The sequence below is a fragment of the Haliotis asinina genome, chromosome 10 (genome assembly GCF_037392515.1).
Source record: "Haliotis asinina isolate JCU_RB_2024 chromosome 10, JCU_Hal_asi_v2, whole genome shotgun sequence".
Taxonomy (NCBI): domain Eukaryota; kingdom Metazoa; phylum Mollusca; class Gastropoda; order Lepetellida; family Haliotidae; genus Haliotis; species Haliotis asinina.
The window spans coordinates 45,417,749-45,434,313 of NC_090289.1; the positions used below are offsets into that span (position 1 = coordinate 45,417,749).

Below are 16,565 nucleotides of genomic sequence, written 5' to 3' on the forward strand. Positions count from 1 at the left end.
CTCTTCACTTTCGGTGTATTACTAACAATGAGGAAACCCAATACATTATCCGATATGAATTGGACCATCTGTCAAACACACACACACACACTACTCATTAAGTGAGTCCCTCATACTTCGACCAACCCATTTGCAATGAGAGATGTCAGCTATCGCGCCCTTATTGACAGATCGTAAAGAAAACAGTGTCTAAAACATAAACCATTCCTCATGTGACTCTCCCACTGACCTCTGGTGGGTGCCCTGCTCGGGTATTGGTTTACCCGACTGAGAGTCAACTGTCACGTGACTGCTGGCTTTCGTCAAATCAATTCCTAAGACCGGAGATACCAGGGAGTGTTGCGGAGTTTATCACAAGAGTGTGGGCTTACTCTAGGTGGGTGTGGGAGAGCGAGAGAGAAGCACAATCAGCAACAAGCGAGAGAGACTGGCTATAAATTATTAAGTCGATCGTGGCAACAGCACAACTCATAGCAGGAGCGACAGTCCTACTCTTAACAGGAAGGAGCTCTACACGCGTAAAGGTAGGAGTACCAAACTTCTTTGGCTGATTTTTTTCTCCTAAAAGCCAAACAGATTAAAACTTGGTACATCTTCGCTTCACCATTACCTAATTTTTTTCAGTCAAGCGAAACAGCGTTGCTCAGGTGAAAAAAACTATGCCGTCGTGTTTTCAATTCTAATTTTGCAGTAGTAGACTCAATGGCGCATGCTGCTTTTAAAATTATATTTACTTGATGTTTTTTTGCGTTATCGTAACGCTATGATTAAAATAATGTTACGACAAATCACATAGACGTGTTCTCAGGGCGTTTGGAATAACAGCTACTTGCACTTAGCACAGAGAGACGCTAAAGTATCTATGTATGCGAGTTATGGATTCCAATGAGGTGCACTTAATTTTTTCAAAACGTCGTTTCCTGTATCTGTCTCAAAATCGCCTCTTCGAGTGCAGTTTCGTAATTATTTTGAATAATTGTCGGCGTGCAAACATTGAAATTTTGTCTGAAGATTACAAAAATTACATTTTACTCCAGGTGCTTGAATATTGTCAAACATTTTCTGCACATTCGTTTCGTCTCAGTGGAGTGATAGTTTGGGTACACTTGTACTGAGTAGACATGTTTTCTTTAAAGTAATTATATATAAAAGGGAAGAACAAAAGGGCCCTTTATTACGAAAACCACATAATGTCAATACAATTCCTTTCCGCTGATCCTTCTATCATTTTTGTTCATGTGTATTCAATTGTAATGATGTAGATGTATAAAAATGGTATCATTGGATGTAAACTTGCTCTTCAAATAGGCAGGAATACAAGATAAGAACCGTTCTATTTTTCATTTCTCCAGGCACTTAATGTGTTAGCCATGTGTTATTTGGAAAGTGAAAGTGAAATAGTTTCGTTTAGTATTTGGTTGTGGGCGTGTTGGTCTACCGTGAAATGTCAGCGTCTATAAAGACGTCACCGAAAGGTTACAGTTCCGTCAGGTAGGACAGGCACATGACACGAGCGTTCTTAGGAATCATGCAGCTGCCAGAAGTATCATGATACCTGTATAATGTAGCCTTGCACTCTTACAATGTGTTAGGAATGTTGGAGTAACTTGTGACCGTTCTCATTGAACTTTAATACAATGGTACGTTTTTTTAATGCCTGGCGTCAGAGAATTTCCAATAATGTATTAATATAAACGTTTCATTGACATTATGTCGAACTATCAGTTTTAAAAATATGATTACAACGTTTTCATAACGTAAATGATAACCCCCTTTACTTCCTCTTGATTGATGTCAGATATCCATTCTAAACGTCAATGCGCGATAACGGTAATGAATCTCAAATATCTGTCAGAACAGATTCCATAATTCGTAAAGGGGAGCACATTTGTCAGAGTTTTATCGGAGATGAGTGATGACACGTGTTAAGAGTAAGGATCTTTTGCTCAGACGGGACTTATGTTAGGTAACTCCATGAGAAATGGTATGCCGTGTCCAGTGACTCATTCTGAATGTCCACCACAATATATTTGTAACGACACCTGGTACCAATTATCATGAAGCTGAGCTGTTAACAACTTGTCTTTCCAGTGTTGATTTCATAACCTGAAGCTGTAGCATGTAGCTCGAATAAAGGGACATTTCAGTATCAAAGTATTGAAACGATCGTTCTTACAAACACTTTCGTACGGAGACAGTCACCATTAATATTTCTATACAAGACATGGGGTAAGGTTTTATAGTTACCACAAATGCAACGCTTCCATTTTCCATTAGCATGTACGTGAGCTAAGACAAATTGGGAACAGGTGTCCGATTCGAGAACTCGTGTAACTATTACCTTTCTTTAACCATGACTATTGATTCATAATGCTGAAGATGTTCACACAGATATGCTTCAAATTCACTTCGGACAATATATTCAGACACCAAGGCACCACTTCAATACCAGTGTATTCAAATATGCATGTACGTTGGAACGTGGCAAAAATAATACATCGTATGAACAGCAAAGGCACCCGAAAGACAAAACAAATCAATGTTTCATATGAAATGTACAAAGATATTTTGGATCTGAAAGCTAAGGTGCAGGTAGAACAGAAACAACAGCAGCATTGGCTGACAGCTAGAGCTGTTTTATCCGATTATTGCTGGCACTATGGGAATTGGGATGTTGGAGGTAAATTTTGTGCAATGGGGATTTGGCTATTTAGTGTCTGCTTTGCACAGTGGAGTTGGGATATTCGAAGGATGTTTTGTGCAGTGGCAATTGTGGTGTTCCATGTATTGCTCAATTGGAGTTGGGATAGTCGATGTATCTTTTGTTGAATTGAGATTTGGAAATTCAGTGTATGTTTTGCACAGTGGGGTTGGGATATTTGAGGTATGTTTTTGCCAATGGGAATTAGGATGTTCAGTGTATGTTTTGTGCAGTGGGTATTGGGATATTCGATGCATGTTTTGTGCAATGGAGGTTTGAAAAGTTAGTGTATGTTTTGTTCAGTGGGGACTGGGATATTCTATAGGCAGCTTGGGACTGTTGAAGTACTCCCCAATTGTCTAAACACGTTTCTTTTGTACATTATGTGTGGTAGTTGGTCTGTTGGAATAGGCTGGGTTTGTTTGGCTCCGATTCTGTTATTTACAGAACGACGCCATATAGAAAGGAACATTGTTCCAGCGTCCAACAATAAACATACTCCCTGATAGTTCTATACTAACAAAGTGTTTATGAGAGATAGAGCAAGAACACAATTAGAAGTACAATAATGACCTGAATATATAGTGTCCAATTTTCAGTAATCATTCTTGTAGTTCATAATAGGCAGCTATTCTAAGCTGTCATTAGATTTCCAATAAGTCCCCTGAAGTATGTATGTATTAGTACTGACATTTTCCAACATATCCAACAGTAGCCATAAAAGGGAACGAACGAAAATACAAAGGCATCTAAATAAAACATTCATATGATGTCATTGTTTCAAAAATACTCTTGTTGTACTGCCTTTATCTCACATCATTGCTTAGTACAGCCCACTCTCGTTAAAGTCTTTATTGTTTCTAATGAATTGCGAATAATCCCGTGGGAGCTTATACCGGTGTGCCAGCCTTTGAAATACATCAAAGCAATCTCATTTACTCAAATGATGTTTCATCAACAACACGTTTCATTGTAGAAACACCGTGGACGTTGCATTTTGGGCGCATCAGTGACATGGTGCGTGAATTCCATATTTCGAGTATATTGACCATCACTTCCTTGTTTTGAATTATACCATACATTCCCGTGTTTGTTGACCATCAATTCCTTATTTTGAGTTATACAACATATTCTCGAGTTGTTTGAGGCGAACAGTTGCCTTGCCTACGCGTGTGGTAATGGCCAAGTCCGCGAGCTTGACCACCCGATCCCGTTAGTCGCTTCTTACGAAAAGCAGAGTGAAGGCCAGTATGCTCACATGGACCTGCACGGGTAAGACATAATTAAGTCTAATACTGTACCATCAGATAATGAAAATTGTGTTTGGCGATGATAGTGTTATTGGAACATATTTATTACGATAGGCTTTATAACTGACATATTTCGAGTGCAGGCGAGTGCATTAGTAGTTTCATAAATCAGTAAGCTATTTCTAATTTACACGTGACCACGAACACGATCTCATGGGCGGAACCAGAGGAGGGTGCAGGCGGTTCGGCATACTTACCCCCTCATTTTTCCTTTGCCTTGTGAACACGACTTATGACCACATTGAATGAAGACGGGACCACAGGGTTCGAACCCCTTGAAACCTCGCACCCCACCCCACGGTCCCTTTCAAAATTCCTGGATCCGTTCATGGATCTAATCAATCTGCTGATGTCCAGGAGAAACAGAGTTTTCATTTCCTCATATCGACATCAGGTAGACACCTTTGTTCACGGTACTTGCTGAGATGTTGAATTGACTCGGCCTTCGATTATGTACTGTACGTGTCTGTATAACATCCGGAGTTGATTACGATCATTAGACAGTTCACCGCTCACTCAGTCTCGCAGTACCTCAAGCAGTACCTCACTCACTCACGACGTACCGCACTCAGTACCTCACGAAGTAATTTGGTCTGTTAGTCACTCACTCACTCTCTAAGTCAGTCTCTCAATCGGTCACACAGTCACTCAATTAGAGAAGCAATACTTCATGTAGAGCCTCACTCAGTAACTCAGTCACTCAAACACGCAGTCACCCACTCATTATAGGACTACACTTCGTGCAATGTAGCAGAAACATGTGCAACGCTCTCCTACTACCAGCACAACTACTACAACTACTGCCATAACCACTACTATCAATACTACCACTACCACTAACACTAACACTAACACTAACACTAACACTAACACTAACACTACCACTAACACTACCACTACTGCGGCTGAAGAGAGCGGCCAGTGATAGCTGCTCAACATAAATATCAGTAAGACTGTTCCTTTAAGAGAGAGTATCGAATCGATCCTAGACCGAGCCTATCTGATCTTGAAATCTCACGAGAACATGTTTCCAGTCATGGAACCATTTTAAGTCTCTTTAAACAACATGGGTTAGTCCAAATGCAATCGTATCTGTCATCACTGAATTCCCTGGGAGCTCCTGATGAATACAACCCTGTCTGTCGATTGATAAGGGCTTCTTGTCATTTATGCTGATAATACAAGAAATTCCACCGAAAATAATAAAAGCATTTTGGTGTGTATGTTACATATATATAGTCAAGACAGTCAGTAGACTTAGTTATAGCAATATTCCAGCAAAAGTAGTGCAGTATTCTGTCAAAAGAACAGAAACGTGTGCAATTACAGTACGAACGGACGAATGCATATAATTCCACTTCTTTACCAAACACTCATAATACATCAGTCAGAGTACAAACGCCGACCATCAGAATATGTAATTCTTTTCGTGTCTTGGATTTCAAACATATCAAATCTTTATCAAAATAGAAAACAATACTAAAATGGTATTTAATGTTCCTCCTGGGATTCCAATGTAAAATCTTCGGTTACACTCCTCAAATACCATTCCTGTATTACCATAAAGAATATTCTATCCCTCTCTTGGCATCAGACTTCTTGCATTCGTTTGTAAGCGTGTCTTGTTGCATCCAAAGTCAACTTATACCACCACTCGCATGTGATACCCACATGACACATACTTCACAAATGACCTTTTTTACAATAATAAGGAACATGAAAGAACACGACATTTGATTGGTCATTGATTGTCCAAATGATAACCCGGTTTTCAAACTAATGTTTGGGGGCACAACGTACCAAATGTCATAACAATACACCCATCCTGAATCTTATGGGGTGTGTAAAACATAAAGTACTACTTACCCTAGTCAAAAGAGTACCTGCCAATAGCTTGTGAAATACATATGAGGATCCTGGACACAGTGTTATGGTTTGTTACACATGAGTCCTTTCCCATGTCCTGTAAAGTTCATTTAGGACCTCCGCTGGTGCTTCTGATGAATAACGGTCAGGTAGAGGAGATCTCGTCTTGTCGAAGGAAAAGGCAGCGGGACAGGGGATTGATCTCATTGACGCATCCAACAGTAAGGGGCAAAATGAAAGAGTGGTCGGCACGGTTTTAATTAAGTGTGTGAGAGACATGTTCATGAAACACTCCTGACATAGAGAGAACACTGTGAAACCGACATAAGACCGGACAAGTACGCGCGGACATGTCCTTTGGCTTGTCATCAAGTCAGCATTTCTCTAACGTCAGTGTTCACGCTGACATACACGTGTGAGAACATCTCATCAGTAACAAAAACACATGTTAAGTAGGATTAAGGTAAAATACACTTTAATTGTACTGTACATAACGCTTATAAATCGGCCCCTGCTATCTGTCGCGATGCAAGTTAATAATAGCCTGACACATGATCTAAGTGTGATGCCGTTAGGAAGTTTACTTTCCGCAGACAGCATAAGTTCGACACGATGTCATATGTTTTTTAAATTAAGAATAAATAGAATATGCAATTGGCAAAACAGAAACTTTTTGTCATCGATTATGTTTTTCATCTAACTTACCATCTGAAGCTCCACACGCTACACGATTACGTCCGAGACAACCTGACAAATGGTAACCTGCGTTCCGCCTTCCATGTATTATCGGTACACGTATATGTTATGATGATTCACTTTCATTACTATTGACTGTTGATTTATTGATACACGTATCTGAAATGTATTTGCTTTCACGCAATTTTCACGTTTTGCTTGTTTGATCCAGTTAACAGGACGTCTCGCTATCCGGACGATTTTCGAGTGAAGCCAAAACGTCCGGATAAACGGGGTTCGACTGTATTCATTTTCACCCCATTTCCCCACGCTACGTGTGAAGGAAGACTTTATTGATATAAAATATTGTAATTGTTCCATGTTTATGTAGATAATGGACACGAGTGCTAGATGTGCTGTGGATATTTTTCAAGTTTCGGGTGATTGTCTTTGGCATTAGGCTTAGATGCAGCTCCTAGATAGGAACGTCTATACACATCGAAGAACTGGTCTTCAGTTTTTGGTTTAGGCGGCAAGTTATGAGATTGGGTTAGATTCACTGAGTTGGTTGTTGAAAGATATCATATACCATTTGTTTATGATGTAGGTCATTAAAGACTCCCTGACATAGCTGTATATTGCTGACTGCAAATAGCACAGACCCGAAAGACCCAAACTGCTAATACCAAACTCCAAATCCTAAATAACCCATGAAGACCTGTCTTGAGCAACCTATGCTAGTGACAGGCGACATCGGGATCTGGTGGTCAGGCTCACTGACTTGGATGACCCATGTCACTGTGTCTCATTTTCGTAGCTCGATGTTCATGCTGTTGATCACTGGTTTGACTGGTCCAGACTGGATATTTACAGACTGCCACCACAGATACGAAATAGTTTTTCGTTAAACTACTAAGCAATCAACCAACGCACAAAAACTCCAATTAGAATGAAATTAAAATGAAAAAAAAAACAACAACCCGTCAACCACACAAAAGACGAAAGAGTCCCACTGTACATTTTCAGATTTGGAAATGCGTCATGAACTATCTTAGCTGAAACGACGTGAAGGATATGTGGTTTGAGAACACCGTCAGCCTATACCACTTGTAACCTGGCGGAAAGTAATAGTTTGGAATTTGCTATGGATTGAGAATATTGGCATGCAATACTTCCAGCATATACCTTAAATTAAGTGGACAAGCATCCACTCCTCCATGGTAAGTGTGGGCATTAACTCCCATCGCGTGTAATTCTGAGAATAGTTCCCAGATTACATCCCCTTACAGAGCACTTAAGGAGAGAATATTTGCGATTGCAGTAGTGCTTTGTTCCTTCTATGGCTTGTTTATACGTGATATGGTGTATCTTAATAGCAAACGAATTACGTGCGCTGAAAGGAGATGGTAAAACCAAGGAATAACATACATGACTCGACAACCTGTGCACGCTATATGTGAAACGAATACATGCACTTGTATCGGGAGTGTCAAAGCGTGTTTTTACTGACTCCTGCGCATTACATTCCATTAGCAGCGGTTAAAACTTCTCGGCTGCCTGAAACACTGACTCCGTGATCGAATCAGTCAAACAAGACCCCAAAACAGATTTAAAAACAAATAATCACCAAAAAAGCAGCAACCCCCCGCCCTAAAAAATAACAAAGCACACAAAAAAAAACTCCGAAAAAAACCAAACAATCAAAACAACAACAAAAAATAGCCAAAACAATAAAACAAAACCAAAACCTAAACACAAAAAACCACAAAACAAAATAAAAAAAACATAAAACCAAAAAGACAAACCAAAACCCGAAAACAACAACCCGAAAGACAAAAAAAAAAAAAAAACACATAGAGAGTGCACATATAAATATGTTCCGTATGTTTGTACATTGTATGTTGATCCACGCTGCACCACTCAGCAACATTCTAGCATATGGAGACGGTCTGTAAATATTCGAGCCTGGACCAGACCATCCAGCGATCAACGGCTTGGACATCGAGCTGCCCAGTGGGATGCGATGACTAGAGCCAGCCGAGTCGGCGAGCCCGGCCACCTCGTTTGCCACCTCTTACGATCGCGACAGGCATGGGTTGCTGGAGGCCAAGTCTAACCTGGGTTTTCACGGTTTTATTCTATTACGATTGTGCTCGAATATACTGTGCATCGGACCATGCAGTTACTATTTAGATAACACAACCTATTTTTGCTATAGATATGTGGTGAAGAACATAACCGCCATCAAATGGATATCTTTCAAAATAAACGAATACATAATTTCTCTAATAACGTTAGAGTGAGTGAGCTTAGTTTTATGCCGCTTTTAAACAAATTCCAGCAATATCACGACGGAGGACAACAGACATGGGTTTCACACATTGCACCCATGTGTGGAATCGAACCCGGGTCTTCGGAGTAAGGAGCAAGCACCTTAACTACTAGGCTACCCCACCGTCCGAAAAACGTTAGACATAACTCTTGGATAATATTTTCCATTGCATATCTATAATTCGGTTATTCAAACATTTCTGTCCTCCACATATACAATATCGTCATATATCATCTCCTGTATAAGGGGTGGTGGTGTGGCCTGCTGGAGACGCGGGTTCCATCCCCATAATGTGTAAACCCATCGCTGGAGTTCCCGCCGTGATACTGCTGGAATACTGCTTAGAGAGGCGTAAAACCATACTCACTAACTCTCCTGCACAAACCACTTGATGGCAGCAGTAGCAGATTTATCACCTCGAAGAAAGAAATGGAACCACCCGTTAAATCCCCTATGTTTAGAATGTCGGGTAATCGACGTGACTTTTCACGCTCTAACCACTCTACGCCACATTCACTGTACGGTCAGGACTGCATGATGAGAATACGATCTGACGGGACTGGGGATGCAGTGTGTATGATTGAAATGTCAATTATACAAATATTGAACAAATCACACTGAGCGGTTGTTAAAAGCCCATTAAAGTTCATACCAGCTTTCCCGCTCAGTCGAGGCTTGTCAAACAATATGTAGCGATTATATCCGGTGTGTTCATCTCGGAAACCCTATCCCACGTGCGTGTTATATTGTGCCATAATGTGTTTGTATTCTTAATGATGTGATGACATTTCACATAAGTTGATAAAAACATGAGATTTATCGTAAATTGCTGTGGCATGTGATTCAAGCAATGTACACAGTAAAGATTGCTGCAAAAATCTTTGTAATTGCCTTTGTTCGTGTGACAAGCATGTGACTTGGTATCCATAGAAGAAAAGTTCAGTTGGTACCTACGGATTAAGCGGTGACATAACTATTATGATACGCAAAAGGGTAAACGTGACTGCAAAATATATTAATCTGACCTGTTTGTCTGAAATCGATGTGATAAACTGTTTGGTTCCTCCATCCACATAGGTTGAAATTTTGTGGAAATGCTTCAAAGCTTTTCGTGACTGTACAATCGGGCATGCTGTTTCTAAGTTGATTTTAAAGACAATCCAGGAAGATTCCATACAGTCTTACTCTAGACGTTGTTGAAACAAGGTCACAAGATTCAAGTATCATCATTTCCCAAAGTTTGATGGTGGGCGTGTGGAGAACCTTTCTAAATTTGTCCAAGCAAATTCCGTACAATCGTTTTTGGTTCAGCACTACACTCAATACACGCAATATCCCAGGTATATGACGGCAGTCTGAAAACGAACGGGTCTAGACCAGGCAATCCAGTGATCAACACCATGAGCACTGATCTACGCAATATGGATACGATAACATGTGTTTATCAAGTCAAATCAGCCTGACCACCCGATCTCTTTAGCCGCCTCTTACGACAAGTGTGATATATTGAAGATCAAGTCGAACTCGGATCTTCACGGCTCTCCGTATTTGGCTTGAGGCATATGTTTCTGAATTATTTTCCATGTAGACAATTAACGTACGCCATTATGAGTGGCGCCAGTGAGGCAATATATTTGCATGGTCACTTATTAGCGGAAAGCAAAGACAGTGCCTCGTTACATTATAAAGTTATTCCCGCACACGTGCTGATAGTACGGTCGGAATAATAGAATCAACAAATGTCCCATTGGTGTGGACAGGGATTGTCGCTTATGTTATTTTGTACGCCATCAAAAATAATGGTCCAGGTTCTCAATGAAGCTGATACTGATATACCAGAACTCTTCGAATTTGCCGATTTTAATATGTACAAAACGACAGTTGGCCGACAAATATTTTAAGGTATTGAAAATGTAAAATATCAGTTCACGTTTAAATGTGGATTGTTCAGATTCGATTGTTTATAAGCAATATCGTACAGCTGTAACACTAAAACAAGTACGAGTGTACATACTCATGATATAGTACCTCGACCTGCTTAATGCATTATGTTTATTAACGGTGTGTAAAGGGTTTAGTCGTCTGTGACCCGTGAAGGTCCTGGGGTAGAATAGGCCTTCAGCAACCAATGCTTGCCATAAAAGGCCACTCAGCTTGTCGTAAGAGGCGACTAACGGGATCGGGTGGTCAGGTTCGCTGACTTGGTTGACACATGTCATCGGTTCCCAAATGCGCATATCGATGCTCATGTTGTTGATCACTGGGTTGTCTTGGTCCAGACTCGATTATTTACAGACCATATAGCTGGAATATTGCTGAGTGCGGCGTAAAACTAAACTCACTCACTCACTCACTTTAGTCGTCTCTGTTTGCCATCATAGCATATGTAAAGTCAGTCTTTGGATATGTGTTTAAAAGGAACGTGCACACTTCAGAGGATGGATACCGTGGTTTGTGCGCATATCGTAGGCGACGGGATGTGGCAGTAGGCACGGATATTTATGTTGCGCAGTTATTGCCTTTTTCTTGCTTCTAATCATACTTCATGATATTTGGGCCACACAAGCATTTATCCTGAGGTAAACCTGGGCAAGAATTATTTCCCCTGAAGACATTTAATTTGGAGATGATGCTGATACCCTCTTGCAACACATTTTCATATATTTTGAGCATTAACCTAATGTGAATTTACTGTATAAAAATTCATGTTATAAAAAATCTTTTACCGATGAATCAGTTTTTTAATGTGTTATTACATACGGTAATTGATGTGTGGAATCCTACATACTGCCTTGACATATTGATTTTCCTGCTCTATTCTATATCAGTACTGAAATATCTTTATACAAAAACATATATTGAATAACGAGAGTAAACAATTTACTTTTGAGAGAACGTTTATTGATATATCACTTTTTACAGACGCTGCCACGAGAGGGCGCCACGTGCAAAACAAGTGACATTGTGTCTTCTTGTTTTTGTTTCATTATTACATTCGAGACACATTTTCCTACAAAATGATACCAAATTTAGCAATTTCTCGACATTTTGATATTTTGTATCCACCCTTCTTAATTGCTTTCTGACGCAGAGAACATGGTTCGGTCACTGTTCCAAGTCATACTTAAGTTTTCTGACCCGAGATGTAAGTGTATGGACGTTTGAGAATTAAATATATTCTTAAAATATCCTTTCCCCGTCAAAATAGCAAATGGTGGCTATCTTGGTAACAACTGATTGAAGTCCACCATAGCTGTGTACTGTCACTGGATTGTCTGGTCCAGACTCTATTACTTTACACATCGCCGCCATAAAGCTGGAACCTTGCCTACTGTTATGAACAGTATGTGATAAAGGGCAATTTTCTTTTAGATTCCTCATTTTCCAGACTAATAGACGCTTAGGTGTCATTTGCAATAATGTAACTGAATCCACATGTGATCTGAGCACTGGTGAATAGCAATATGTGACACTTCCTGGTACAAAATTCTGATGTCTCGTTACTGGTGATGTCGATCAGATGTTGCGACTGTGAGGGACTTCAAGGACATGAAGGACATTTAAACATATTGGAACAAACGTAATTATTTCTCGAACAATACTTTTACCAAATGTGACCGTTGGGTCAAGTAGCTTGTGATTCTTTTGTACAAAAAATTCATCTGTTAAGGTTGCATTTACATTGAAAACACGTTTCATTGTTCATAAAATTATATTTAAAAGAACGACAGATTGCCTTTCCAAAATATTGAACTAAGCTAAACTATGTGTTGACCTAGTTGTGTTGAACTCACGTTGATGTTGACACTTTCATCAAGTACGTATGTCGGCTGTGAAGAGCAGTCCTGGAGGACAACCGATGACGCATGATCCCTACCATATCAGAGCTATACTAACGTAAATACTGAGGTATCGTGTCGACGCATATGACCTATGCATTAATAGCATGTTTACATTTAACTTACAACCATTTATTTCTGATAACGCCATTCCGGGTCTGTTGACACGACACTTCCAAATCGCAACATAACATGGCGAATAGCGAAAAAGCATCATTCGATGTTATCTGTTGAAATAACAAACAGTGGGAAGGGTAAGTAAACATGAAACTATCGTGAGCGTTGAAAAGGCACTGCATAGCATCAAGATGTAACTGGTGTGTCATGATAGACTTCAGCTTAAAATTTCACTTACTGAATGGTATACAGAATGCTGTTACAAAAGTCGAAACATACGCATAGATTGAACCCGGAGCAAGTGACAAAGAGAATATTCTTTTACACCGATTATTTGACAACTCTATGTTGACGGCATTTGTCGATTTCAGTCTTGTACAGGTAGACCTTTGATAGATTACTGACTTTTATCATCCACTGATTGAATTGAATTCCAGGCGAAACATGGGGAAATTGCGCTCATTCGACTCATTCGACAAACGCGTGGTGCCAGACACAAATGTTCATGAAAATCAGGATGTGATAAAGTTAATTATGGACTTGAAAGATAGAAGAGTTCTCCATAATCTCAAAGACCATCCTGTCATTTCATATGAATGTGTACAAAATATTAAAAAAAAATATCTAGCAAGTTGTGATGACACAGAGTGAAAAACAAACAACCAACATATTGGAAAATTCAAAATAGCAAGGAAATGCATTGGGCAGCATTTTTGTAACTCATGCGTCAAATCTGTTAATGTCCTCCGAATATTAATGTCTACCATAAACCGTTTTCTAAGAATAAGAATAAGTCATTTAATGTTGTAATACTGATCAAATACTTTCAAGCAAGAAGTGTATGACGTCATAATAACAAACGTCACAATATGTACCAGAACTGTCAACAGAACATGTAACATTTTTGCAATATGAAACAGAACAGAGGTTATTCATTTACTTTAACACACCAAACCCATCCCATCTTACATAATGGTATCGAACTGCACCGTGTACATAACGTAACGTTGTTTGGGTTGGACGTCAAACGTGGTCTCAACACTGGAAACAAATGATCACAAAAGACGTACATTTGAAATAAGTCGTATTATACCCACATGTGTGATTTAACCTGTAACTATCACACCCCCACGCCTTGCACTCAATATTGACAGTGGGAGTCCTTGGTAATGTAACCTAATTTGTAGTGGGACTCGTGTTTAACAGCACGTCATCAGAACGCTTTGGACAAATATGCCCATATTTGGCCTTATGTTGATCTAAAAGAAGATTGTGATGTCGGTGCGTGAAATTTCATAACGTTTGACACCAGTGGCCTGTAAAGGTGAACGACTGGCCTGTCCGATCTCATCGGATGATATTTGTCTGCGACAGCGTTACCAGGTTAGTCTTTTTGCCAATCCTCCTCAACAGTTTTTAACTTAATGCAGATATGAGTCCAGTAATACAATTTGTCTTCATTAATATTGCCAGCATTCGTAACAGCTATGGGGCAGCATTGCGGTAGAAGCGGTCGCTCGTCACGCCGGCGGCACGGGTTCGATTCTCCACACGGGTACATTGTGTGAGACCCACTTCTTGTGTCGCCCGAAACTCACTCGCTCACTTGCTATGAGCACAGCTGGGACACCACATGCACTCTAATGAAACACATGTTACAGGATCAAGCCAGAAACTATACAACATATGAATATGGAAATACGAATGAGGGGATTACGAAAACGCCATAATTAATTGAAAAACAAACAAATCCACCATTTTTATCATGACGTTAACGTCACGCTGGAAATACGGCCTTCCTTCAGTTACAGTCCTTTAACGCTGTATAACTATATTATGGACCAGATTATTGAACGATAAAAATTGTATAATTCAAGTAGTGAGTAGGTAAAGGTCAATTTTGTAAGCTTTACATGAGTCGAAGCAGGAGGTTTGTACAAGCCTTCCCTTGAGATTAACGCTGCGATCTCGATTCTCAGTCAATCTCTTAATCTTCGTAGCAGTTGTTTGGAACCAGGAACCACCCATCAAAACCAAATTAATCTAGCCTTAAATCCAAATAATTCTCTAATGGATGACAAATGACTCCCACATTCATGTTGCCTATTATTTGGATTTGACCAGCTTTCTGGCAAGCCTGCACGGCCCACCAGCGACGGCCTGGCTGCTATTTTAGCGTTCAATGCTCCGCCACATGCAATCCTCAGTGATTAAGTGTGGCATTCTGGATTAGACGTTGATTTCTCCTGTTTTGTATTCAATTCACTAGAACAGGTTGTAAAATGGCGACACACGACTTCCTCAGACGGTCGGTTTTATGGCCATAATTGGTAATAAATTGGCATTTCTCTGGCTTTTATTCTTTCATAAAGCTACAATCACCAGGACGATCGGAAAAGTGATATTATTATCTGTCTGAAAGAAAACTAATAACTTTGTAATCTGATTAAATATTGGAATATCATATTATTAACATACAAAAGAATGAGTGATTAAGCGTGCCCCAGAAATACAAATATCCTAAAATTATTTCCATAATTTGTATTTAAAAGCAAATTGGTTGACCGTATTTCTCTTTGTCATGCAATGATTACATGATAAACACTGAGCGCTGTGACATAAAAATGCGTCAGATTGCTCACAAAATAATTATGCATTTGATTTTGATAAATTTGAATGATGAATCCCTTTTCGTGAGAATCTAATATAAACACAACTTCTAAAAACCCTTCAAGGAACATTCATTCTGAAAACGAAAATTGGTATTGCTTAACATAAGCGCCAATACCACCATTAATGAAACCTTATGTACATAAGATTGGTAGGTTATGGAAACCTCTCTTTATAATGTAACAACGGACAGAATTTACAAAAGAAAAATCTACACTGAACATTCTGCTAAAATTTTGTATCCAAATCTGAATGACAGTTCATGAGCTGAGGTTTCCGTGTTTGACTATGACTTAAATGATACTGAACGTTCCAGTGCGGAACACAAGTGTGTCAAATATATACACATGAAATATTCAATACGGGTTCTTTGAAATTATGCACTTATCTACAAGAATCATGACGAGGAAAGGGAACTGAATATCGACTCTTTAATAGTATTCTATGCAAGGCGCCGAATCGGAAAGCGATCATATGTTAAACAATCACAGCATCATCTTCGCACTGTGGTAGGAGAGCGTTGGACATTCGGTCGTCAAGGGAGTTGCAGCCAGAAAAGAATGTTTCTTTGGTTGTATATTTCATCATCGTATCTTCAATCTTTTCTTCAAAATTTGTGGTGGTGTGATTTGTGTCCATAGCAGCAATCAGCAGCATCTCGAGTATTGATCATATCTAATACCCAAATCCTGGATTTAGCCAAGCAAACATGCCTGAAAGCATGTGCAACGATCTAGGACAATGGGGCAGGATGGAAATCAATCAAATGACAATGTCCTCGACACCCTATCCCCCGTATGATACATTTAATAAGGAATGATAAGATGATTTATCTGTGCATACTCCCACCAAGGCTCTCCCAAAACAACGCTACTACAGAACTGTTCAAAGGGACGTTAAGCCAAGTTCACAGATTCTATCCATTATGCTGACTCTTTCGGACGCTCTTGTTATGAACATGGATTAATATCCCTACATTGTCCAGTGTTGTACTATTACGAAGCCTCAACCCGTGTCCTTGAACATCATTAATAAGAACGTGACACTTGGAATAT

At 39.6% G+C, this 16,565-nt stretch overlaps 1 long non-coding RNA gene across 1 annotated transcript in view; it reads left to right on the top strand.

The window, feature by feature from the left end:
• The first annotated feature begins 214 nt into the window (after positions 1-214).
• The window catches only part of LOC137298041 (uncharacterized), a 37,093-nt gene continuing 20,742 nt past the window's right edge, over positions 215-16,565 (top strand). Inside the window, exon 1 of the long non-coding RNA XR_010957711.1 lies at positions 215-524. This is a non-coding gene — a long non-coding RNA (uncharacterized lncRNA). The remainder of the gene's footprint in view (positions 525-16,565) is intronic.